The 25,311-nt window shown below is 35.8% G+C and overlaps 1 protein-coding gene and 1 long non-coding RNA gene across 5 annotated transcripts in view; one reads left to right on the top strand and one right to left on the bottom strand.

Moving 5' to 3' along the window:
* LOC146397548 (uncharacterized) overlaps nucleotides 1-7,213 on the bottom strand; it is a 78,148-nt gene extending 70,935 nt beyond the window's left edge. For 2 of the 3 annotated variants that reach the window (XR_014824220.1, XR_014824218.1), the window contains exon 1: nucleotides 6,938-7,063. This is a non-coding gene — a long non-coding RNA (uncharacterized LOC146397548). Of the gene's footprint in view, nucleotides 1-6,937; nucleotides 7,064-7,087 lie in introns of those variants that run through there. The other variant, XR_014824219.1, reaches the window with a different exon arrangement.
* Nucleotides 1-25,311, top strand: part of GPR149 (G protein-coupled receptor 149) — a 64,402-nt gene that overhangs the window by 24,534 nt on the left and 14,557 nt on the right.

Raw genomic sequence — 25,311 nt, 5'->3', positions numbered from 1 at the left:
GAGAGAAAAGAGCTATCTTTATATAAATAATATAAATCTGATCTTAATATTTATATTTATATTCCTAAAATTATTGTTTGATATCAAGCTTTATTTGAAATCCTATTTTTAGAACCAGGATATTCTGTTCACCTTCAAATATAATTTATATTCTTAAACCTTCTAAATATGATGCCCTTTCAAATTATATAATGTTTAAATGGATATCTCCTATACAGAGTGACAATAACTTTTAGATTTAGGGAACTTTTGAAGCAAAGGAAGAGTAATAAAGTCAACTCATTTTGGAAAGGAAAGTTTTTAAGCCTCTCAGTATAGTAAAAGACAAATATTATGTAATATCACTTATATGTGGCATCTAAAAAATACAACAAACCAATGAATGAAACAGAAAAGAAACAAACTCACAGAACAAACTAGTGGTTACGAGTTGCAGGGGGAAACTCCCTATAACTAATAAGTGATAAGTAATCTTTAAAACTTGTATAGAATTTTTTAATTAAAAAATTTATTTCTTAAAAAAGTAACAAAAGAATACATGTATATATATACACATATATATGCATATGTATTTATAATTAAGAATACTGATCCTTTAGTTATGTCATAAAAATATAAATTTCTTAATAATATAAGCAATAACATGTGACCTCTACTATTTGACAATTAATTAGCTGCTTGACTTTATTTTTCAGTATTTGTTACCTGACATATACTTTATATGTTATATAGATAATATATACTAAAAATTAGAGTAGCTACATTGGTCTCACACTAAACAAAGATTCCCTAATAAGAAATGGAGTTTAATCTGAACTTAAAAAATTAAAAATAATTTGTAAGTTGAAACTCATCTGGGCAACATTTTAAAAAAATATTCTGCTTGGAATGAAATGTTCCAGTGAGAATCTTACAGAATTCCAGTCACCTCAATACTCTTTAGATTTAGATTCAAAATTAGATACGTATCACCACATTTATAATTCTTCCTCTATCTGTGCCTGAGGAATCACTGAAGTCTTAATAGTCAAGAACATACAACTTTCAAATATTAAATAAATATTTTGAAGCCCCTAGCTATGTTTTCCTATCAAATAACTTTTACATGATTTCCTTGGAAAACATTACCTTTACTTTACAGAATGTATGGGTTTTTAGGTATCCGTGGTTTTAGTCCTGCTCTGGAAATTGCTATCTGATTTAAAGGTATTTCCCCAATCTACCTCCTAACCTTTCTATTCACATCCTAAGAATAAGTCAGTTCTTTAAGAGTATTATTTACTTGCTTTTTTAGGTCAGTATCTTCAGGTCTCTCTTAACTTCCTAATAGGTTAGTATCCCAACACTCACTTTTCTTCTAAAATATTTCAACTTTTAAAATTTCTTCCTTATTATAACTTTCACATATATGAATTAGAGACTTACTGATCTAAGATAATATATTTAGACTTATAATCTGTAAGAAAGAACCCACTCTTTTTACAAAGCAAAAAGGGAGGGGCCAGCTTGAATGATACTAAGAGACAGAAACTACTTATTGCATGGAAAGATGAATGCTAGTTAGAAGACAAGATTATCGGGAGTTCCTGTCCTGGCACAGTGGAAAGGAATCCGACTAGGAACAATGAGGTTTCAGGTTCGATCCCTGGCCTTGCTCAGTGGGTTAAGGACCTGGAGTTGCCATGAGCTGTAGTATAGGTTGCAGACGCAGCTTGGATCTAGTGTTGCTGTGGCTGTGGAGTAGGCCGTCAGCTATAGCTCTGATTAGACCCTTAGTCTGGGAACCTCCATATGCTGTCGGTGCTGCTTATTATCATAAGACCTCTGGCATCTGATTGGTTAGTACCAATCAATGAACATCTGTATATCTTTATAATTGGAATGTTTAAAACATTTAGATTTGGGAGTTCCTGTCATTGCTCTGTAGTTAATGAACTTCACTAGTATCCATGAGGACGTGGGTTTAACCCCTGGCCTTGCTCAGTGGGTTAAGGATCCAGCATTGCTGTGAGCTGAGGTGTAGGTCACAGACATGGGTTGGATCCCATTGCTGTGGCTGTGGTGTAGGCCGGCAGGTACAGCTCTGATTCAACCCTTAGCCTGGGAACCTCCATATGTCATGGGTGTGGCCCTAAAAAGACAGAAGACAAAAAAAAATAAAAATAAAACATTTAGATTTGAGTAAAAGCCTTCTTATAGTATCTGAACTTTCTTCAAATTATATTCTAGAGTAACTTATTAATTTAGTTGTTAATATAAATTGGCCATTTCATCTCAGTTTTCTAGGACCAGGTCTTCTTCACTCTAAAGATGCACTGTCTAAGAATGTAGCCACTAGCCAAATAGAGCTAAACTTAAATTAATTAAAATTAGATAAAATTTAAAATCATTTTATCAGTATTACTAGCCATATTTCAAGTGTTTAATACTGCATGTGTCTAGTGGTTACTTCATTGGAGAGTGAAGTCATAGAACATTTATATCATTGCAAAAAGTTCTATTAGATGGAACTACTCTGTAGCTTCTATATTTTAAAGCTTTTTTAAATAGCTGAAGTGCATTTTCCCTCATCTATTACTGTCAAAATCAGGTTATTATAAAGAAAATATCACAGAAAATCAGACTCAAATTTCATCCTACCCATTCCCAAACCAAGATTAGTGCCAACCCAAACTCGGGAGCCTTCAGTCTGCAGTAAAATACCTGTGAAATATTTGACTTCATATATAATAATTCTAGCATACCCACTATTTCCCAGCTCATCTCTGATCTGGAAGACTCATTGGAGATAAGGTCATTTCCAAAGATGATTTGGACCCATTTCCCAGGTGACTTTGGTAAAGTGTAGATGGACTCTACCCCGAGAATAAGTGATTGTTCTTTCCCTTCTGCCTCTTAAAATGTATCTTCCCTGTCTTTAATCAAGCATAGTTGTATTTATGTTTCTGCTATCTCTACTAGATTATGATTGAATCTTCGTGTCTCTCAGAGTCTTGTATGGTGACTGGTATGAGCTTAATACACCATAATGATGAATAAATGAATGAATGAATGAATGATCTGGGGCTCAATCACCCCCAGATTTTCCTACAAGTGGTTATATTTTCTTGAAACTCTGAGGAAATGCATTTATTCTTTCTCCTCTCCTATGTTAACTCCCATTCCCACTCACTAGGAAGTGCCCTCATACAAAGTGGTTTCTTTATTTTATTTGAATACATATTTACATTTGTGAAGCATTGGGCTTAACAGTGGTCCTGGCTTTCCTGAAAGTGGTCAGTTCATCAGGAAGAATTCTGTTCTCCCTCCTCTGTGCCTTGAATCATATTTCTGTGTTAGTATAATCAACCTGTAGGTCACATGGACTGGAGTCAAGTTCAGGGCAATAGAGTTGGTGGAGTAGAGTCAGGAGCTGGTAGTTAATGAATGCTGGCCTGCCTGCCCCTGTCCCTTGCCTGTCAGCTTCACAGGCTTTGCTATGGTTATGCTTTCTAAATGCTGCTTCCAAGATTCCTGGAAGTCATTACTTAGTCAGTCCTCAGGTAAGAGCATGTAGTTGGAGGCCCGAGTATTTTTAAACTCAGAAAACTCAGGAAAAAAAAAGCTTGGATTGCAGTGGAAAAATGAGAAGAAAGAGAGAAACAGGGTCAAAGACAGAGAGAAGTTATTTGGAATTCTTCTGATATACTCAGGAGAAACAAAAGAAAAATTGTATTCCACATTGGTATTTTTCCCACAAATTACAGTTTGTAAGAGTCAATAGATTTTAGACTGTTGCTGTTTTCCTCAACTCATTTTGTAGATGAGAAAAACTGAGTATAAATATACTTAAAATGTAAGGTAACATAGAATCTTTGGGCTTTTCTAAATAGTTTTTAACTAAAACATAATTTCCCAAAACAACCTGAAAAACCAGTGATAGTCTTAAAAGTACCTGTTATTAGAGACTATGTGTGGTTCACACATCAGTATGCTTTCCTCAAACTCAAAATAGGCAAAAAAGCAATATTATTTCTTTATTTTAAACGCCTCTGCCCCTTGAAGCAAGTTATCAAAAAAAAAATCATTGGTCCTCCACACATATAAAGTTCAGGCTTATTTTTCTCACTGTTCGTTTTATCTTTTGCTTCATTTTCCTGGAGTCAGACCATAGGGGTTCACGGGATGTGTAGCGTTTAATAATAGAAAGCACAGGTATAGTGAAAATGTTTCCAGTTTGTTTTTTTCTTCTCAAAGTAAAATTTTCAGCACTCTGGAGAGTGCCAGGACCTTGCTTGATGTGATGTATTCTCTAATAAGAATCCCTGGTTCCCTAGGCATTTTCTTATTTATTTTACACCATTCCTACAAGGTAGGAGAAGGTACAGCTTTTTGAAGTTCAATAAGACATCCAGAGATAGTAGATGATTGAACCAGAGAAATAATTTAGGCTCACTGACTCTTACTCTACCAAAATTAAAGAAGACATGAGATCTGATCCATGCTTGGGTCCATTCAGTTTTGCATTTATATCAGGTTCCACATCTCAACCTTAGGCAGTGTGGAGAAAATGCAAAGGTACTTATGACTGGTTCTACATTATTCACTCACAAAATATTCACTGAGGTCAGGGTTTAGGTGTTAATGTTCAAAGGCATAAGGCAGAGCCCTTGCTCTCAAGTAACTCAGGGATCAGGAAGGCTGGAGGGCACAGATAATGCAATATCTCGAGATAATTTACAGGACCTTGCTTGGTGAGATTTGGGCAAAAATGCTACAGGCACATTTAATTCTGCTTAAGGGAGAACTAAAATTATCACAGCTTTCACTGTGAGCTTTGAAAAGATTAATAGCTCATCCTGCAGAAAGAGTGGGAGGAAGAGCACACCTTTTCAACACACAGAGGCATGAAAAGTGCAGGAACTTTCCACCATTTTGTTTCAGCACAAAATTTCTATTCCAAAACTACAGTGATGAGTATTGTTTATAAATATTCAGTTACACATTTTTAACTTTCGCATGTAGTGAACATAATCCTCAGATTCTCTTGGATATTTCTTTTAAAGGGAAAAAGAGAAGGAAAATATGCTTCAACACTTCTTCCAAAAGAGAAGAGTAGAATTTATCCCAGATAAATACAAAGGAAATACAGAGATCATCATAGTGCTTTTAAATATTGGCTCTCCTATTCAGACATTCCTAACTTTATTAATTAGAAATGCCTTTGCAAGAAAAATATAAGTTTATGGTTTTTTAGATGACCAAATCTTAGTGTCAGCTCCACAAAGATTAAATCTGTAGTTGATGTTTCTTTTTTGTCACTAATCCTATGAGGTTTTTTAGCAGCATCTTTCACAGGGATGTCTTGCCATACAGAATACACAAGGCAAGCCCCTGGGTGGAATCAAAGAGTAAGAGGTCATTTCTTCTGAGGGTCTGATGAATATTGCCTTAAGGAACTGGTTTACACTACAAAGCCTTCCTGTTCAGTCAGACTTGGATACAGGCTCAACTGTGGAAATCTGGTCTCTATTAAAACATTTGTACAATCAGCCCTTTCCTGTGATCATAGAATTGCACTTTGAGACAGCCTCATCCTCCTTCCTTGATAAAGTAGTTTCTTTAGGTCCGGTCTGAATCTTTTAGGGGGGGAATTTAGACTGAATCTGTACTGTTGCAAACAAAGGTAAACAGGTACTCTTGATTCTTCAGCTCTTTGCAGTTGAAATTGTGGTTCTTGGGAGCTCGAAACTGACACTTTCTAGTTCTGATTACAACCATCCTTCAACCTCTGTTCAACCCTCAATTCCTTCAGCCGTGAAGGGATATAAAAATATTCACCTCACAGGGTGTTGAGGTATAACAAGCTAAAAGTATGAAGCATCTTTCAAATTCCAGGTGTTTATTGTTGTTAAATATGAATTTATTCCTGTATTCATCCAGCTGATATTTGTTATAAGCTATTAGTCATTCTCCTTATCTGCATCAAAAAATTCGGACAGTTACAGAAATCCATGAAATTTACTGCACTGGAGATCTTTGGATTTATGCTTGTCTCTCAGTCACTTCCTAAGGGTATATTGTCCTTGTGTAGAGTTGATGGTACATAAACAAACCAAAAAGGAGCTCTCCTAAGATCACAGAGCTCTCCTAAAAGCACCTGGTCAAGATTCTACTTAGAGGAAGTTCCCATTGTGGCACAACAGAAATGAACCCGACTAGTACCCATGAGGAAGCAGGTTTGAGCCCTGGCCTCACTCAATGGGTCGGGGATCCTGCATTGCCGTGAGCTTTGGTGTAGGTCGCAGATGCGGCTCAGATCCAGTGTTGCTGTGGCTGTGGTGTAGGCTGGCAGCTGTAGCTCCATTTTGACCCCTAGTCTGGGAATTTCCATGGGCAGCAGGTGCAATCTTAAAAAAAAAAAAAAAAAAAAGATTCTACTTAAGTGTCAGACTCCAGGATTCTCCTTTACCTCTCTTCTTGTCCTACTCATTCCCACTAGTAGCTGTGGGAAGATTGGTTTATTAGACTTTTACAAGGAGTTTGTACCCAAGTGTGTCATGCTGATGGTAAGAGTTCCTCTTCTAAGTTTTAGTACTTGTAGTTTGTAGTACTTACTACAGTACAGAAAAAAAGTGAGTGCCTACTCTGGATTTTCCATTTCCAAAGGGTCCCCATGGATTGGAATGATAACCAGTTCAAATAACCTCTAAACTCATAACCCTTGCCTATCCTATGGCAGGCATGCTCCAAGTTTCTTTTCACCAAATAATGTCTCTACCTAACAACATCTAAACACCAAGACCCCAAACACAGACTGACTCATATAAAACCCATAAGCTCAGGTATGCACTACACACTCATAGCATTTAAGAAATAGCATTTCTTAAAATATAAGCATGCACACAACCATGTGCACAGAACAAATAATATGCACTTAAGGCTATAGCTTACTTACATGCCATCTTGGGGAAGTCCATAAGAGAAGCTGGTAGGAGAAAACATGAAGAGGAATCAGTAGCAACTCATACCTCACCTTCTGCCTAGGACAGGTACTAATAATTATTCTATAGCTAGAAAGAGTTGATGATGGAATTCAACCACGAACCTCAAGTTGGTGCTGCACTGATACTGATACAGAGTGATTATACATAAGGGCACATAAGGCCCAGGATTTGGGTTGGCTTTCTTGTTGCTGAAGAGAATTTGGACTCTAGCTCTGGCTCAGAGACCAATTATGTAACACTGGGCAAGCTCTTTGCCTTTTTTTTTTTTTCACCTGAAAAATGAGACATTTGAGAAAAATGAAAAGATTGGGACTAGGTAACCTTGGGTGTTTTCCAGCCCTAGAATGCTATGGTCTATAATTCTTTCATATATTGTACTGTCCCCAAATTTCACTTCAAAAAGCTTCTATCCAAGGTATTAGGGTTTTCTCTATCCCAGTTACATAAGCCCAGACTTTAGGCTTCCATGGCAACTATGTAATCACTCAGTTGGTATTTCTTATTGAAGATGTTTATAGCTATTACTGAGCTATGCACCTTCAGGCAGTTATCGATGAGGCAAACAAACTTTGGTTTTGAATAAATCTTTTTATGTTTGAGCTGTTCCTAATTACTTTATATAATTAAAGAGTCTGGAAATGTTTCTACATGCGAAAATGGCTAGATCTTTGCTTTACTAGTAATAGCTATTTATAACTTTGTTTCTTTTAAGTTTAGTTTGCTGGAAATAAAATCTCCCCTGAGGCTTCAGTAAATGCCTGGGGCTTTTAAGTCTTTACAGTTTTCTAAAGCTCCTCTGAACTCTCAAGTATAGAGAATTTGGTTTCAATCCAGTGTATATGTGTAACTTTCTTTCTTCCTCCAAGGTCAAGGTACAACTGTAGACCTCTGTTTCTCAAGTATATGCCTGTGGATATGGGACTTGGATTACTGAGGACTTTTCCATACAAAGCATAAATTAGAACTTTGTCATGAGAGAAGCCATAGTAATATGACAAGGGTTTTCAAGAGTCCACATAGAATTATATTGTCAACAAGCATTTATTAACCTACTTCATTGAGTCCAATACTGTGCTCCATGTTCACTGCTAACAACTGAAACAAAATAAGAATTGAAAATACTGCTTCATTTCAAGGAAAGTAATCTGTATAGGAGCAGTGCCTGCAGCCTCAACCAAACCCTACCTGAATTGTCTCCTATCTTGGGACCATCCATGGCTTAAAGTAAGCAAAGATGAGTATCTGGTCTGAGATGGCTTAAATGTGGCTTGCTCAGTGAAACTTCTCAGCCCCATGGTTGTCTTCTGATTTTCCCCATTCCCCAGCTCTCCCACAGTTTGGTCAACTCATTTCATCTTTGGCAGATCTGGCCTATATCTTTTCAGAGCAATTTAAGTCTCAGAGGATAAAAGTAGCCTCTGGCCCAATGCCTCCACTCATCTAGACTTATTGCAGCAGCCCTTTTCAGTCTGTGGGCCATAGGCACTCTGTCCTGGGCTACTTTTGCTACGATCTAAACTAGACCCATTTTACTCTTTCTAGATCTTGACACCCCCATCTCAACCTTAATACTACCCCCAATTCCAGCTCAAAGAGCAATTCATCAATAATAAATTCCCTGAAGGAGCAATTTAAATTTATGCAAAAGCAATTTTATTTGGTCACACCCAAAGCATGTGGAAGTTCCTGGGCCAAGGGTTGAACCCATGCCGCAGTTGTGACCCATGCCACAGTTGCAGCAATGACGGATCCTTAACCTGTTGTGCCACAAGGGAACTATCAGGCAATTGATTTTTGACAAAGAAACCAAACAATTCAGTGGGTAAAAGATAGACTTTTTAACAAATGGTGTCAACAATTGGATAGCAATATGCTAAAAAAGAAAAAGAACTTAATCCCTTACCTTCCGCTATATACAAAAGTTAACTCAAAATAGGTTGAAGATATAAATGCAGCAGCTTAAACCTCAAAACTCATAAAGAAAACACAGGAAAAAAAATCTTTATAGCCTTAGATTAGGAAAAGAGGTCTTAGATATGCCATTAAAAGCATAATTCATACAAGAATGAATTGATGAAGTTCAACATGAAAATAAATAGATTTAATTTACAAAAGAAAGTGAATAAATATCTGTGTGCTCCAAAAGACACCATTTAGGAAATCAATTAGGAGTTCCCATTGCGGTGCAATGGAAATGAATCCAACTAGTAGTCATGAGGATTCAGGTCCGACCCCTGGCCTTGCTCAGTGGGTTCAGGATCCGGTGTTGCTTGTGAGCTGTGGTGTAGGCCACAGACATGGTTTGGATCCTATGTCACTGTGGCTGTGGCATAGGCCAACAGCGGTAGCTCTGATTTGATAACTAGCCTGGGAACATCCATAAGCTAGGGGTTGCAGGTGCAGTCCTAAAAACCAAAAAAAAAAAAAAAAAAAAAAAGAAAGAAGAAAAAAAAAAGCCCAAAGACATATACATGAGTGTTTATAGCAGCACTATTTAGTTTAGCCCAAAAATGCAAGCAATCCAAATGTCCAACAATTCAATGGGATTCTATTCAGCAATGAAAACGAATGAATTATCAATACATACTACTACATGAAAAAAAATTCAAAACCAGTAAGCAAAATGAGAGAAACAAGACCCCAAAAAATATGACTCCATTTATATGGAATGTGCATAAGCTTTAAATCTATGTAGACAGAAAGCAGTTCGGTAGTTTCTAGGGGCTAAAAGCCAGGATAGGGATTACCTGAAAACAGGCATGAGGAACCTTTTGGGGGTGGGGGAAGTGATGGAAATATTCTAAAAGTAGATTGTGGCAATAGTTATACAACTCAACTTACTAGAAATCATTGCATTGTGCATTTACAATGGATGAATTTGGCAGTATGTAAATTATACCTAAATAAAGCTGTTTGTAAAAGCAAAAAACAATTGCAGAACAAGAAGATGCTCTAGCTGAAAGCACACTGCTCATACACAGATACACTTTATAGATTTAAAACAAAAACATCCTTTATCTAAAATCTCTCTTCTCTTTTAATACTTTATTCTGGCTCAAGGACCATATTATCAAATATTCATTATGTAATGACACAACGTGTTTTCTTCTCACTCACTTTAAAACTATGATTTTCTGCCAGCTCACATCTTTTCACTTTCTAAATACCTGCCACAATTTACCACCCTCATTCACCCTTTGTGTTTTTTTATTATCTCCTGTTGAAATGTTTAATATTCAGGACTACTAGCACTTAGGTCTTACGATAACAGTTAACATTTCTTGAAACATACCCTCTTCTAAATATTTTACACATCTGTTTTATTTACGTCTCACCTGACTTTATTTAATTCTCAAAATAACTCTATGAGGTAAATGTTAATATAATCCCTTTATTATGTTAAAGGAGATGGAAGCACAGGGAAATCGCCCAGTGTTACCCATATCTAAAGTGGTAGAGCCAAATTATGACTCCTGAGTCCACCCTCTTAACCACGGAGCTGAAGGGTCTCTCAAGAGCATCGCCAGAGAGGGAGTGTTTTGCAGGTTATCTTTCATTTCTGTTACAATTACCTTGTTGCCTTGTTTATTTTCATACAAAGCTCTTTAAAATAGGAATGCCTCACATGTATACTGCTGCTTCCCTTGTGGTTCCCTGAGACAAACCATGAAATGTGTGAGCATATTATATGAATTTGCTATCCGCTCCTCCAAAATAGCATTTGTTTGGTATTAGTTATCGAGGAAAATTAAAAATGCACATACATACATTATGAATAAACACATGCATTGTTTATTTGACTTCCTGGTAGAACCTTGAATTTAACCCTAGTAACATCTTTTTGTACTCATTGCTTCATCCTGACGTATATCATGTATATAAGGAAGAACAACTTGAACAGAGAGAATTGGCTTATGAGGAGTTCCCATCGTGGCTCAGTGGTTAACGAATCTGACTAGGAACCATGAGGTTGAGGGTTCGGTCCCTGCCCTTGCTCAGTGGGTTAAGGATCTGGCGTTGCCATGAGCTGTGGTGTAGGTTGCAGACGTGGCTCGGATCCCGCGTTGCTGTGGCTCTGGCGTAGACCGGGGGCTACATCTCTGATTCGACCCCTAGCCTGGGAACCTCCATATGCCAAGGGAGCAGCCCAAAGAAATAGCAAAAAGGCAAAAAAAAAAAAAAAAAGAATTGGCTTATGAAAGAACAAAGGTACTATAGATGCATTTTTTAGAAACTTTGGTTGTAGCAGAGGAAATGAGTTTCGTTAAGAAACTTGAAGCCCTGACTATAAGACTTCTTTATAAACAATGAGATGGGTACTGTTAAAACATACCTCTTTCAGCAGCTAAAGGTTGAGTAGTTAAAGAGCAAATGCTAAAAACAAGGAATTTACTTTATACTTTTCATAATTATGGATATGAACATACACCAAATTTCAGTATAACTCATCTGTTATTATTTTTTAGACTGTCACTATGGATTATGAGTTATGAGGAAATACAGTTTGTTCATGATAACTTTCAATATTAGGATCCATTCAGCATGTTAAAAATGTTAAAAATTAGTGTTTTGGCACATCCAGTCCTCTGGTGAAAATGTCCTATTTTCAAGTGACAAAATAGCCTAAAGGTATTTGGGGCACGAATTTATAGATTTAATACCGACAAAGATGCCCTGTGGTGAGCTTGGGTGAAGGTGTTGAAGAGAGTTCACTGGGAAGAAAGAACCTTAAAAAGATGAAAGTTATTTGAAAAAAATAAACTATTTACACAGTGTAGTATTTTGGCATGGAACTATTTAGGACAAAATGTTCTCAAACTATTTAAAATTTTTTAAGGTAATGTTTCTTGTTTAACACAAATAAAATTGCATATTAACAGAGATAGTGCACCTCTACCAGGAAAAAAAGAAAGAAAGCAATATTAAAAAGTGGCTTTTGGGTAAATATTTGGATTAAAATTTCATATTGAATATTGCTTAAGGAGTATAAGATATTAGAATTTTCAGAAACAAACCTCTGTCAAAAGCTGCTGTAGGGCTAGTTCTACAGATTTGCCAAGAATGGTTTCTTCTACTAAAACATGACCCTTGAGCTATACACACTAACCTGAACAAATTTTATGTGTCTATGTTCCTTCTCTTTGCTATTAAAAATTTAGATATTCATTTGGGGCATTTTGACAAAGCCTGGTTTGATTCTAGAAAACCACTTTATTCCTGGGTATTGTTACAGAGTAGAGCCTTCAGCCTCAATCACTTGCTTTATGGAGGCTCTTGGAGACATTAAGACTTCTGTGAGCCACTTCAGATATGTGGTCAAGCTCTTAAAGGGCAATTTTTAAAAATTGATCAGGGAAACAACTCTAAGCACCCAAAATATATTTTTGTAGCAGTTTTTTTCCCCCATTCTTCTATTAGACATAAAGACTAAATTGCCTCTTCCATTTTACTTTCATTCATTAACTTGATAAATATTTATTCAGGGCCCTTTACGTGCCAGGCACTGTCTCAGGAACTGAGAATGTAGCAATGAACGGTCATCTACTTCTCTTTGTGGTGTACTATTGTTACCTAAAATTTCATGCATCATACTGATACAGAAAAGTACATGTGTAGTTGCCTGAAAAAAAAAGAGTCCTGAAGGAAGGAGGAAAGGTTCAGAATTCTGGAACTGAGCCATGTACCTTCTCTTTGGGCCTTCGGTATACAAACGGTGGGAAGCAGGACAAACTGCATCTCTTGTTCTCATGGCTATTCCTAAAATATATGCGACCGTTATTTCCTTGAACAGCAAAAAATCTGATTACAAGTTTTGTCTAATATAAACACATATGACAAGAATGGATTTTATGAACTGTCATATAAAACCCAGACCATTTGATTAAAGTATTTGTCACTCAGTGATGAAGGCTTCTTTTAAAATTTCCCAAGGGTAGGAGTTCCTGTAGTGGCTCAGTGGTAATGAGCCCAAGTAGTATCCATGAGGACTTGGGTTCAATCCCCGGCCTCGCTCAATGGGTTAAGGATCTGGTATTGCCTGTGAGCTGTGTTCTAGTAGGTCACAGAGGCAGCTCCAATCCTGCATTGCTGTAGCTGTGGTGTAGGCTGGCAGCTACAGCTTGGATTTGACCACTAGCCTGTGAACTTCCAAATGCAGAGCGTATGGCCCTAAAAAATCAAAAATAAAAAAACAAAATAAAATTTCCCAAAGGTTTCTCAACATGGATCTCGTCAGCCACTGTCCCCATATTGGGCCCTGAGAAGAAAGAGTACATACGTGCATCTTTGTGTTGACTCTGCTTGTGGTAGCTTGATTCCCCATCCTGTATTCCCTTTCCCTACCTGTCCAGGGATTAAGGGACTTTTCAATCTTGATCCTACCTGACAGCTCAGTACCATCTGATACTGTTATATCTCTATTCTACACTTTCCTTGGTTTCCATGACATTTTACATTTCCGAATATTCTCCTCTCTCTCTCTCTCTCTTTTTTTTTTTTTTTTTCTCAGTCTTTTTAGGGCTGCACCCATGCATTATGGAAGTTCACAGGCTAGGGGTTGAATAGGAGCTGCGGCCGCCAGCCTCTGCCACAGCCACAACAATGCGGGATCTGAGCCGCATCGGTGACCTACCCTGCAACTCACAACAATGTCGGATCCTTAATCCATTGAGAGAGGCCAGGGATAGCCACAGATTGAACCTGCATCTTCATGGTTACTAGTAGGGTTCCTTACTGCTGAGTCACGACTTCATAGGAACTCCCCTATCTCTTTTGCTCACTCCTTCATGAACTTCATGAGCTCCCCTATCTCTGCCCATTTTTTAAATGCCCATGTTCTTCAGGATCCTCTTCTCATTTCGCACTCTCCTAATTCAATTTAATCTCAAATATATACCTAAATACATATTTCACATCAAATCTCTCCTGAACCCCAAGCCCCCATATCCAGCCTCCTGCTGAATGACTCCAGTTGGACACATCAGGCACCTCAGTTTCAGCTTTCCAACACTGAAGTCCTAATCTTCTCCTGACCCTCTATCCCATTTCTCTTCTGTGTTCCCTCTCTGTGGAAATAAACACCACCACACATCCAGTTGCCCAAGCCAGAAACTTGTTCAACCTCCTTGACTCCTCTTTCTGTTACAACTCACATCAAATCAGTCACCAAATGCTATATCTTAAATTACCCTGCTCTTCCCCTGTCTCACCATTGCCATTGTTTCTCCCTTAATTTAAATCATCATTCTCTCTCTCAATGGCCTCTTTGCTGGTCTGGCTGCCTCTGAGTGTGAACACTTCCAATCTATTTTACTGAACCCAGCCCAGAATAAATTTGCAAAAATGTCATTTTTATCATATCAACCACCTGTTTAGAACACTTTGTTGTTCCGTTCACAGGAACGCTTTGTTGTTACTTTGTTGCTGTTTCTTTGTTGTCCTGAAGACAGTGTTGAAAGTCCTTAGTGTAACTTAAGAGGTTGGTTCCTGTGGTTTCTGCTCTCCTCCCTCTCCTATTAAGCTCTTTGCTCATTTTTCTATTAATAATTTTACTTCTTGCACAGGTCACATGTTTTCTTTCCATCAGATCTTTGAACCCTCTAGTCAAGTCCCTCTTAGAGGATTTTTCAAAGATTATCTGGTACTGTTTGCTATCATGTGATCACATGTCTAATGCTTCACCAGTGGGGTGTCTCTAAATAAGTATGATTTTCCTGCTATAATTTCTTTCTACTGACGCTTAAGACAGCATATGTTATAGAGGTTGCATGGAACTTGAATATTATCTTTTGAGGAGATAATATGGTCCTTTTTTAAGTATACAAATCAACAGGTTATGAAAATGTATCTTTATTTAGAACGAGAGAAGAAATCACAGCAAATGTATAGGTGCCTTAGAGATTCAGGCATATTTCTTCTGAACTCTCTTTAGGCCATTTCTCAGATACACTTACCTAGAGACACTTTCTGATTGTAATCTCATTTTCCATCCCACTCAAAGCTCTACAACTTCCAACAATAATCAGTTCTCAGAGTAGCCCACGCTTGTGAGTGGCTCTGGAACTTTAGCCTCATGATAAATTTGTCTCCTCCCTTAAGTATGACATTTTTTAATGGTTTTTAAGTATCCCAGATAATACAGCTTCCCACTTGCTTTTTTTAATTGTAATTCTGACTAAAGCTTGGGAAATCAGAGAATAGGAGCATGTAGCAAGATATTTCTCAATGCCCTTTTCTGAAGTGTTCAGTAAATTAACCAGGAAAATATTTACTCTGTGGGACATCACAGCTCTGTCTTCATTTTCTTGTATCTTCTAAGTCAGATGTTCTCAAATCTGGCTATATCATCATTTGGAAAGCTCTTTACAAATATAAATCCCTGCTAGTTGTAAGCCTACTGAATTAAACTGTCCCTCAGTGAGGCCAAAAATCTATATTTTTAACAAACCCTGCTTGTGAAGCTTATAGGGTCAGTTCTGCACCAATATAAGACTGGAATTTGGAAACAACTGGTCTAAACAATTGAAGAAGATGGGTTGAAGGCCTGACTCATTAGAGAACAAATATTCTCAACCGGTAGATTTAATTTTCTTCAAACATTTTTATAATATGAAGAATCATTGGTTCTAAGAACTTAGATGCCCTATTGCAGATTCCTAGGACTGCCACATTGGGATAGTCAACTTATTTTGAAAACTTAATTGATAGGGGAGAGAAAGAAAGCCCAAATTAAAAAAAAAAAAAAGACTATGGAGCATCACTAATTTTTATTCTGTAAAGATAAAACATACCTTTATTCATATAGTTGTTCTGCCATCCACTATACCAAAAAACTTATGTGAATTGAAACCAAAATACAGGAAAAGTATAAATTTAAATTTTTTAGTGATTCTATCTATTAAAAAACACTATGAGGTATGCTACAAATGTGTAGATTTTATTAGGACAAAGATATTAACCTCTTTCTGATGTTGTTATGTACCTGTATATTATTCTCTCCCCTGAAAAAAGAAAACTAGTCAGATATGCCATTTTCACTTTCACAGGACTCATTTCCTCCAAAGGCAAGTGGTTGATTTCCAAAAGAGTGGTCATATGGGTGACATGTAACTGCATCATTAGCATTCTCCTCCTTTGAGAATTAATAATATCACTAAGGTTTTTAGTTAATTTTTTCTGAAGAACCTTTGTAATAATGTTTTCAAAAAGAATTGTTTCAGTATTTGCTGTGTGGAATGGAAAGATTTTGGAGATCTTGACTACTAAATCAGTCTGAGAAAACAATTTCCACGTCATGTTCTGTTGCTTTGTATGTAGTGAGAAGAAAGAACGAAGCCCGTCTTTTCATACTCCTTTGAGTTTAAGATTTGAAAAGTTACTTTGTGTTTTCTTCAAAAGAGAAATGAGTTGCATTAGGTTTTGTCTTAACAATAATGACTTTATTGTTTTAATAAAAATAACATATGCTCACTATTTTAAAAATTCAAGCAATACAGAAAAGTATCAAGAAGAGGAGGCTGCTAATCTAAAATGATACCACCCAGAAAGAACCACAGCTCTCCAAGCACATATAGGAAGAGAAAGAAGATGGGTGGATGGATGGAAAAAATCATACTATATCTCCAGTCCCTGGAATAGTGTCTGGCACGTAGTAGATATTCAGTAAAAATACAGTAAATGAATGAATTGGATTGAATAGTTGAATAAAATAAATGAAAATTTTCTGTGAAACCATACTTCCCAAGTTAGAATCTCATTTCTACCACTTAATATATGTTTGACTTTGAAAAGATGTTTAACATCTCTGCAACTCAGTTCACTTATCTGTGAAATGGGGATAATAAAATTACTTTTCTAAATGACACTCTTCAGTGAAATTGGACTCTGTGTGTGTATGTGTGTGTGCACACACATGCATGTACAGTGGTGAAAGATACCACACCTACTAGTAGAATTTGGTACCATCACCATGACACATGTTAAGTGCCAGCAGTTTTACCTATCCTTGCTTTTACATGCAGTGAACATGTCAACATAGTAAAAATGGCAAATAAATCTTTTGACTATTCAGACCCCCCCCCTTATTTTGGAGAGCCACTACTTCAAACCACCTCTTGCCAAAATAAGGTTATGGCCAGAATTCTCAAGATATTTTCAAGTCATCTTCTTTTTGTACAACTGCTGTAGAAGTTAGTGATTCCTTTGTTTCTTTTTGTGACCATTATCTTTAGAAGCTAAGCATGAGGCTTTGCCTATTTAGTCATTGCTTGAACTCATGACTATTCTTTTTTTCTTCATTTTATTACTGGAACATGATTACTTTTTTTTTTTTTTTTTTTTTTTTTTTTTACTATTCAGGTTGGGGTTTCTCTTGCAGTGAATAGGACTTTGTTCAGGTAAGGTTTAGTCAGGAGAGCAGAAACACTATGAATGTTATGGGATAAGAGACTTATTATTTGAGTCTAATAAATAATAATAAATTGTAAGAAAGCTGAGAATGTATAGGTCTAGAAGAAAAGTTGGAGGGTCAGAGATGGAGTTACCAGTCAGTCAATTTGAGAAGCCAAGTATGTCTAGCCCCAAAGTAGGAACACAAAGGGAAAATTTATGTAGAGGACTCTGTAAAACTATTGTCTGTGAATAAGCCACAACCTCTGTGGGTCCATAGCCAACATCTAGGGATGGATCTGAGCCAATATTGGTCAGCACTGCCAGGAGTCAGTAAGCAAATCTAGGTATAAAGCAGGAAAGGGAGATGACAGGGTGGCACTTGCCATTTACCTCTTCTTCTGTCTATATCTATACTCACCTGTGAAAAGAGTTCCATATGATTATGGCCACTGCCTTGTTCCTACCTTCCAGACATTGAGCAAGCCCTGTCCTGGATAGTTCTAACCTGGATGCATATAAGGAAGGGAATTCTAGAGAGTGTAATTCCCAACTTAGTTATACAGACAAAGCAGAGTCTGGTGGCATGTATTATCTTTTTTTTTTTTTTTTTTTTTTTTTTGTCTTTTTTGCTATTTCTTGGGCCGATGCCACAGCATGTGGAGGTTCCCAGGCTAGGGGTCTAATCGGAGCTGTAGTCACCAGCCTAGGCCAGAGCCACAGCAACGCGGGATCCGAGCCACGTCTGCAACCTACACCACAGCTCACGACAACGCCAGATCATTAACCCACTGAGCAAGGGCAGGGACTGAACCCACAACCTCATGGTTCCTAGTCGGATTTGTTAACCACTGCACCACGACGGGAACTCCCTATTATCTTTTTTTTTAAGGTATAAATATTAGAGTTGGATAATTTTCTAGATTAAGAAGTAGTAAAGAATTTTCTAGAGGATTTTGCCGCTGTTTTGCAAAAAAAAAAAAAAAAAAATCTTGCAAAAGTTAGAAGAAAATCCCACTAATTTAGACAACTCATCCACATAGGCTGTATAGAGTTGAATGATTATTTTTTCCAAAAGAGTTAAGATTCTTAAAACCATAGTCACAGGGAAGTTATCCTTAATTTTCTATAACCTAAGGAGCTTTTGGTGCATAGTCTTCAGATATTATTTTAATTGCAAAAAATTGCAGTAATATATTATTTTGTCATCAGGAGAAATTAACTATAAATTATTATACACATATATAACACACACATACACAAATCCATATATACTCATATATGCAGGATTCTACGTGGTCTCTTACCTGTATCTAATGTTTAATATATGTTTCTGATGAATTAAGACTGAAATTAGAACTATATAAGCATCATGAAACTCTCCTTATAGGTTTCTTTCTAAACACTGGTTTAAATCTGCTTCACTTTCTTTCTTGTTATTTTATTTTCCTACCACAGATATTCTCATTGTACAGAATGCATTGTGGCTTAGGTTTCATATATTTTGAAAGTATAAAAAAAATATTCCATGAGCAATGATGTCTTGATTTAAAAAATAGAAGTCTTTGAAGGGGCTTAGATCCATAATTTGGGAGGGCAAATTTTTAAAGGAAATTTTTAATTTTAATTTCTTTCAGAAGAGCAACCCTGCTTAGATATTTTCCAAGGAGAAAGTGCTTTCTTTCAGGCTAAACTTTGCCAAAATAAAGTCAAAGAATATTGAATTGGAAGAAACAAGAGATACTTTAGAGTTCACCTGCCTGAGCTTCTCTTTACATAGATAATAAAATAAAGGTCTAGAGTGAATACATTCCTTGTCTAGAGTCACACAGCGTTTTATTTAGTGGCAGAACAAGTGCTGTGTTTCAGGGTCACCTGAGTATCAGTCAAATGCTCTTAAAACAAACAAACAAACAAACAAACTTTGGGACTTCCTGCTGTGGCTCAGTGGTAATGAGGACGTGGGTTAGATCTCTGCCCTCGCTCAGTGGGTTAAGGAACCGGTGTTTCTGTGATGTGGTGTAGGTTGTAGACCCAGCTCAGATCACATCTTGCTGTGGCTGTGGTGTAGGCCATGGGCTGCAGCTCCAATTCAACCCCTGGCCTGGAAACTTCCATATGCTGCAGGTGCAGCCCTAAAAACAAACAAACAAATTAATAAAATAAAAAAATGTTTTAAAAACTTTGTTGAGGAATAATTCACATATTATGTATTTCTCCCATTTCAAGTGTACAATTCAATTTCTAGTAAATCAGTGTTAGAACATTTTCATCACACCAGTTAGATCCCATGTACCCATTTACTCTTAACCCACCACCATCCCAACCCAGGATACCCCTAATCTACTGGTCTCCATAGATTTGGGGGTTTGGTACTGATCTTTTTACATATTATGCTGTTTGGTAAAAATATTTTGTCTTCTGTACTTTTATAAATACCATCAATATGAATTTTAACACTTTCTGAAGTATAGTAGTCTTACCAAAAACATTGTATTTATCCTTTGAAACTGTTCTATAAATGAAAATATACCTTCACTCCTGAATTAATTCAGTGGAAAAAAAATTGCATGCAACTGTTTTTAGTAGGATATCCCTAAATGATACAACACCAAATTGAATTGGTATTTATCATTTAGATAAAATGATTCATTTATTCTTGACAAAAATTTTATATTCTAAATAGAATTAATGCATGTTTCCTTTCAAGATACAGTTTATTCTCTATTTTATCAGAAAAGCAGAAATATTTGATAACACATGGAAATAAATTTTGATATTTGAATAAATTCATATCTAAACTGAAATGTCATTATTAGAGATACAACAAGAGATTTAGTTTCTGTTAGACCAGAGAATGGAAAACCTATCCAATAATCCCAAGAGCTACAACATACTTAAATTCAAAATCCCACAGGATTTCATATAGCCAGTGATGATTGTGCTTATGTGCTCAGATAAAGCTCAAAAGTATGAATTGAAAATGTGAGAATACCCATTTCCATAAATAAAAAATAAAGCAATTTAAATGCAATGATACACTCATTTCAGAAGCTTACACTTTGGTCATAAGATCAACATAAAATGAAGACTCATGCTGAAACTTGTTCATTTTTCATGAGGATAGTTCATCATTTGCAATATGTATCATTTAAATAAAGTATTAGAATATATTAAAGGCATTTGAAAAGATAAGATTTTGTTTTTCATCCTTTGCAGCTATAAAATTGGGTTTTGGCTGGTATCTATTATTCTTTCAACTGAAACTGAGTTATTTCCTCTAATTCTCTAAACTGCTAACACTATAAAATAACAAAATCTATTCACCTGTAATTTCAGAACTATAAAGGAACCTTACAGATTGTATGTCCTTTGCTACACAAAGTGTGGTCCATGGACCGGCAGACTCAGCATCATCTGAGAAATTTTATCAAGTGCAGAGTCTCAAATCACCACAGACCTACTGAATCAGAGTCTGCATTTACACAAAAGTGTTTAATTTTGATGAATTCTATTTATTAATTTTCCTATAATGAATTATGCTTTTGGTACCAAGTCTAAGAATTCTTTGCCTAACCTTAGGTCTCAAGATTTTCCCCTACATTTTTATTAAAATTTTTAGAGTTTTACATCTTATATTTAAGTCTGTAACCATTTTGAGTCAATCTTTGGACAAAGTATGAAACTTAGCTCTAGGTTAATTTTTTGCCTATGGATGTCCATTTGCTTCTGCATCATTTGTTGAAAATTCTATTGAATTGGTTTTGCACATTTATCAAAAAGCAGTTGGGCATATTTGTGTGGGTCTACTTCTGAGTCTCTATTATATTCCATTGAAATATGTGTCTATCCCTCCATACTGTCTTGATTTTTGTAGCTGTATTGAAGTCAGGAACACTGATTACATATTCACTTTTTTAAAAAAATAAGTTGACAATTCTCTGTATTTGTCTTTTCATAAATTTTAGAATACACATGTCTGTATCTACAAAAAGAAATCGATAGGATTTTACTAGGAATTGCATTAAATATATATTACGTATATATTTGGAGAAAACTGATGTCTTTACTATATTGAGCCTTTCAGTCCATGTACCTGATATGTCTCTCCATTTATTTAGGTCTTTTTGATTTCTTTCATGAGCCATGTAGTCTCCAGCATATAAGTTTTACACAGGTTTTGTTACACTAAGTATTTCACTTTTTACAGCTATTGTAAATGATACTGTATTTCCAGTTTTAATGTCCACACATTCATTTGCTAGTATATAGAAATACAAATGATTTTGTATGTTTAATTTGAAGGAAACCTTGATTATCTCACTTATTAGTTCTAGAAGTTTTTGTAGATTTATTGGGCTTTTCTGCCTACATCAATGTAATCTGTAAATACTGATAGTTTTAGTTCTTCCTTTCTGATCTGTATAACTTTCATTTCCTTTCCTTGACTTATTGCATGGGCTGGAACTTCCAGCACGATGCTGAGCAGAAATGGAAGAACTGACATCCTTGCCTTGTACTAGCTCTTAAGAGAAAGCAGTCTCTCACCATTAAATTATGTTAGATAATAGGGTTTTTATAGATGCTTTTTATCAAGGTAAAGAACTTATTCTTCATCTTACTTTTATCATAAATGGATATTGAATTTTTCAAATAGTTTTTTTGCATCAATCCATGTAATCATATAATTTTTCTTTTTTAGCCTACTATGGTGAATCACATCAGCTTATTCCTAAATTTTGAAACTAGCCTTTTATTCTGGAATAAACCCCACTTAGTCCTGAAATATAATTCTTTTTATTGACTGCTTAATTGGATTTGCTAATATTTTCTAAGAATATTTGCATATATATTAATGAGTGATTTATTATTTAGTTTTCTTTTTTTTTTTTTTTTTTGTATTTTCTCTGTTTAGCTTTAATGTCAGGGAAAAACTGGGCTTCATAAAATGAATTGTGTCCCTCTTCTGTTTTCAGGAAGAGGTTGCATAGAATTTATATAATTCTCCTTTAAATGTTTGGTAGATTTCTTCAGTGAAACCATCTGGGCATGGAGATTTCTTCCAAGGGAGTTTTAAAATTTTGAGTTCAATGACCTTAATAGTCATAAGGCTATTTAAATTATCTATTTCATATTGGGTGCATTGTTGTAGTTTGTATTTTTTCAAGGAATTGGTCCATTTTATCTAAATTGTCAAGTTAAATGTATAAGGTTGTTTATAGTATTCTTTTATTATCTTTTTGATGTCTGTAGTGATATATTACTTCAATCCTAATATTGGTAATTTGTGTCTTCTTTTTTCTTTGTCATTGTTGATAGAGGTTTGTTAATTGTATTGATCTGTTAAAAAAAAAGGTCTTTGTTTCATTGATTTTTTTCTATTGTTTTCTATTTTAAATTTTATTGATTTCCACTCTTAACTTTAGGAATTTGTCCCTTATATTAGCTTGCACTTTGTTTTGCTCCTTTTTTTCTAGATTACTGAGGTGGGGGCTTACATTGTTGACTTGAGACTATCCCTCTTTTCTAATGTGTGCATTTAGTGGTTTAAATTTCCCTCTCAATACTGCTTTGGATGTGTCCTACAAATTTTGATATGTTTTATTTTCATTTTCATTCAGTTCAATGTTTTTTAATTTGCCTTGAGATTTTCTCTTTGATTCATCAATTCTTTAGAAGTATTTTGCTTAGTTTCCAAGAGTTTGGAGATTTTCCTTTATTTTTCTGTTATTTATTTCTGCCTTGAATCCATTATAGCTGGAGAATGAACTCTGCATAGTTTCAATTATTTTAATTTTGCTTAGGTTTACTGAAGCTCTTGAGGCCCAGATATGATCTTTCTTTGTATATGTTCCATGGGCACTTGAAAACAATGTATACAATAGTCTCCTCTTATCTATGGGGGACATGGTCTAAGACTCTCAGTGGATACCTGCAAAGTTGGATCATACCAATTCCTATATACCCTGTTTTTTCCTACAAATACATACCTAAGATAAGGTTTAATTTATAAATTAGGCATGGTAAAAGATTAACAACAATAACTAATAATAAAAATAGAACTACTCTAACAATACGTTACAATAAAAGTTACGTGAATATGATCTCTTTTATTAAGTTGAGAACTTTCCCCTTTTCACTTAAAGGAAGGACTCTATGGCTTCTCTTTGGTATATCTCAATTGCCAACATCACTACTCATATTTTGAGGCCATTATTAAGTAAAATAATGGTTACTTGAACACTAGCACTGCAATGTTAAGGCCATAGTTGACTGCAGATGAGTGAAACCACAGAAAGCAAAACAATGAATAAGAGGTTCTGTATTTTCCTTTTGTTGAGGGTTTCTGTAAATGAAAGTTTTTCCTCCTAGAAGACTTTTCAAATAACAGTTCATCAGATTATGTTGGTTGCTGGTATTCTTCTATATCCTTGCTGGTTTTCTGTCTAGCTATTCTATCAATTATTGAGAGAAGGATGGTGAAGTCAATTTATGAGTTTGCTTTATGTATCTTGTAGGTCTTTTGTGTTTACACAGTTAGAATTGCTATGTCTTCTTAGTAGACTGATCCTTTTATCATGACATAATAATTCTCTCTATCTCTAGCCATTTTCTTTGCTCTGAAGTTTGTTTTATCTGATATTAAACTAGCCATTTTTTTCTTTTCCATTGATTGAGGTCTTCATGCTATTTCTTTTTCTATCCTTCTACTTTCAGCCTGCCCATATCATTATATTTGAAGTGAATTTTTTTTAGACAACATATAGTTGAGTCATGTTTTTAATCCTCCCTATAAATTACTGGCTTTTGTTTAATATATTTAGACCATAAGAATAAAATGCTACAGAGGAATACGCAGCCTGATTAGAAGATGAAGATTGTTAAAGTAGCATTAAATTATCAACATCCTCCTAAGCTCCTTATCTCAACTCCTAGTACTAGACGCTAGCACTAGAATCTCAAAAGCATCATGGATTCCTCTCTTACTCACCTCCCAATAATAGTTAATTGTTATGGAGCACTTATTTTGTGTGATGTGGTCAGCTAATCATTTTGCATTCATTAGCTTCTTTAGTCTTCATACTTTGCAAATGAGACAATTGAAGTTTAGAGAGGTAAGGATTACAGAGGGAGTGACTCAACCAAGTTCAGACACAGGTACACATGACTCCACAGCTGAATTTCACCAAGACCCTCTGTGGTCTCAAGAGTTTTGCTACTGCATTTTCCCTATAGTCCATCCCATATTTTCCATTTCTGGTACCAGCACTGAAGTTCTGATCCCCTTTTCTTTTGTACACAATGATTTTTAAAACCTCCTAATTGGGTCTCTCCACCACTATACTCTCCTTCCTCCAAACTGCCTTTCACAGGGTCCGCAATTATCATGTTAGACCTTCAATGGCATAGCAGAAAGCATATGGAACGTGAGATGAATCTAGATCACAATTCAGAATTAACTTCCTATGTAATCTAAGCAAGTTAACTAACCTCTTCACATCTCAATTTACTTATTTATACAACGAAAATATTTTACCTTCCTTTTGGATTGTTATATTAAATTAGATTTCACATAGGAAGTGCTAAGATAAAGGGCCTGTACGTAGTAGACATTCCATATATCTTAATTTCCTTCCTTTCCTTAAACAAAAATCAGCAGTTCCCCCTTGCCTATGGGGTACAATCAGAACTCGTCACCCTGGTGGACAGGCTCTTAGCCCTGGGCCTAACCTCTGCTTTCAGTCTCATTTCCCTCTACTAAGTCATTCCCCCCAAAATTCCAAATGCCTTTGGTCCTACCATTCCCTAATCCTGGCATACATTTGTCCCACTTTTCCGCCAACTAAAGTTATCTTTTAGGACCCTATTTAGAAATAATTTTCTTAAAAATCTCCTCTAAATACTCCCTTTACTTCCTAAGGTGAATAAGTCCCCACTC

This window comes from Sus scrofa, chromosome 13 (genome assembly GCF_054392235.1).
Source record: "Sus scrofa isolate SSC_HxYL_T2T_F1_AM1 chromosome 13, Sscrofa_HxYL_maternal_Yorkshire_Landrace_v2.0, whole genome shotgun sequence".
NCBI classification, from domain to species: Eukaryota; Metazoa; Chordata; class Mammalia; order Artiodactyla; family Suidae; genus Sus; species Sus scrofa.
This window is presented reverse-complemented; position numbering and strand designations above follow the sequence as displayed.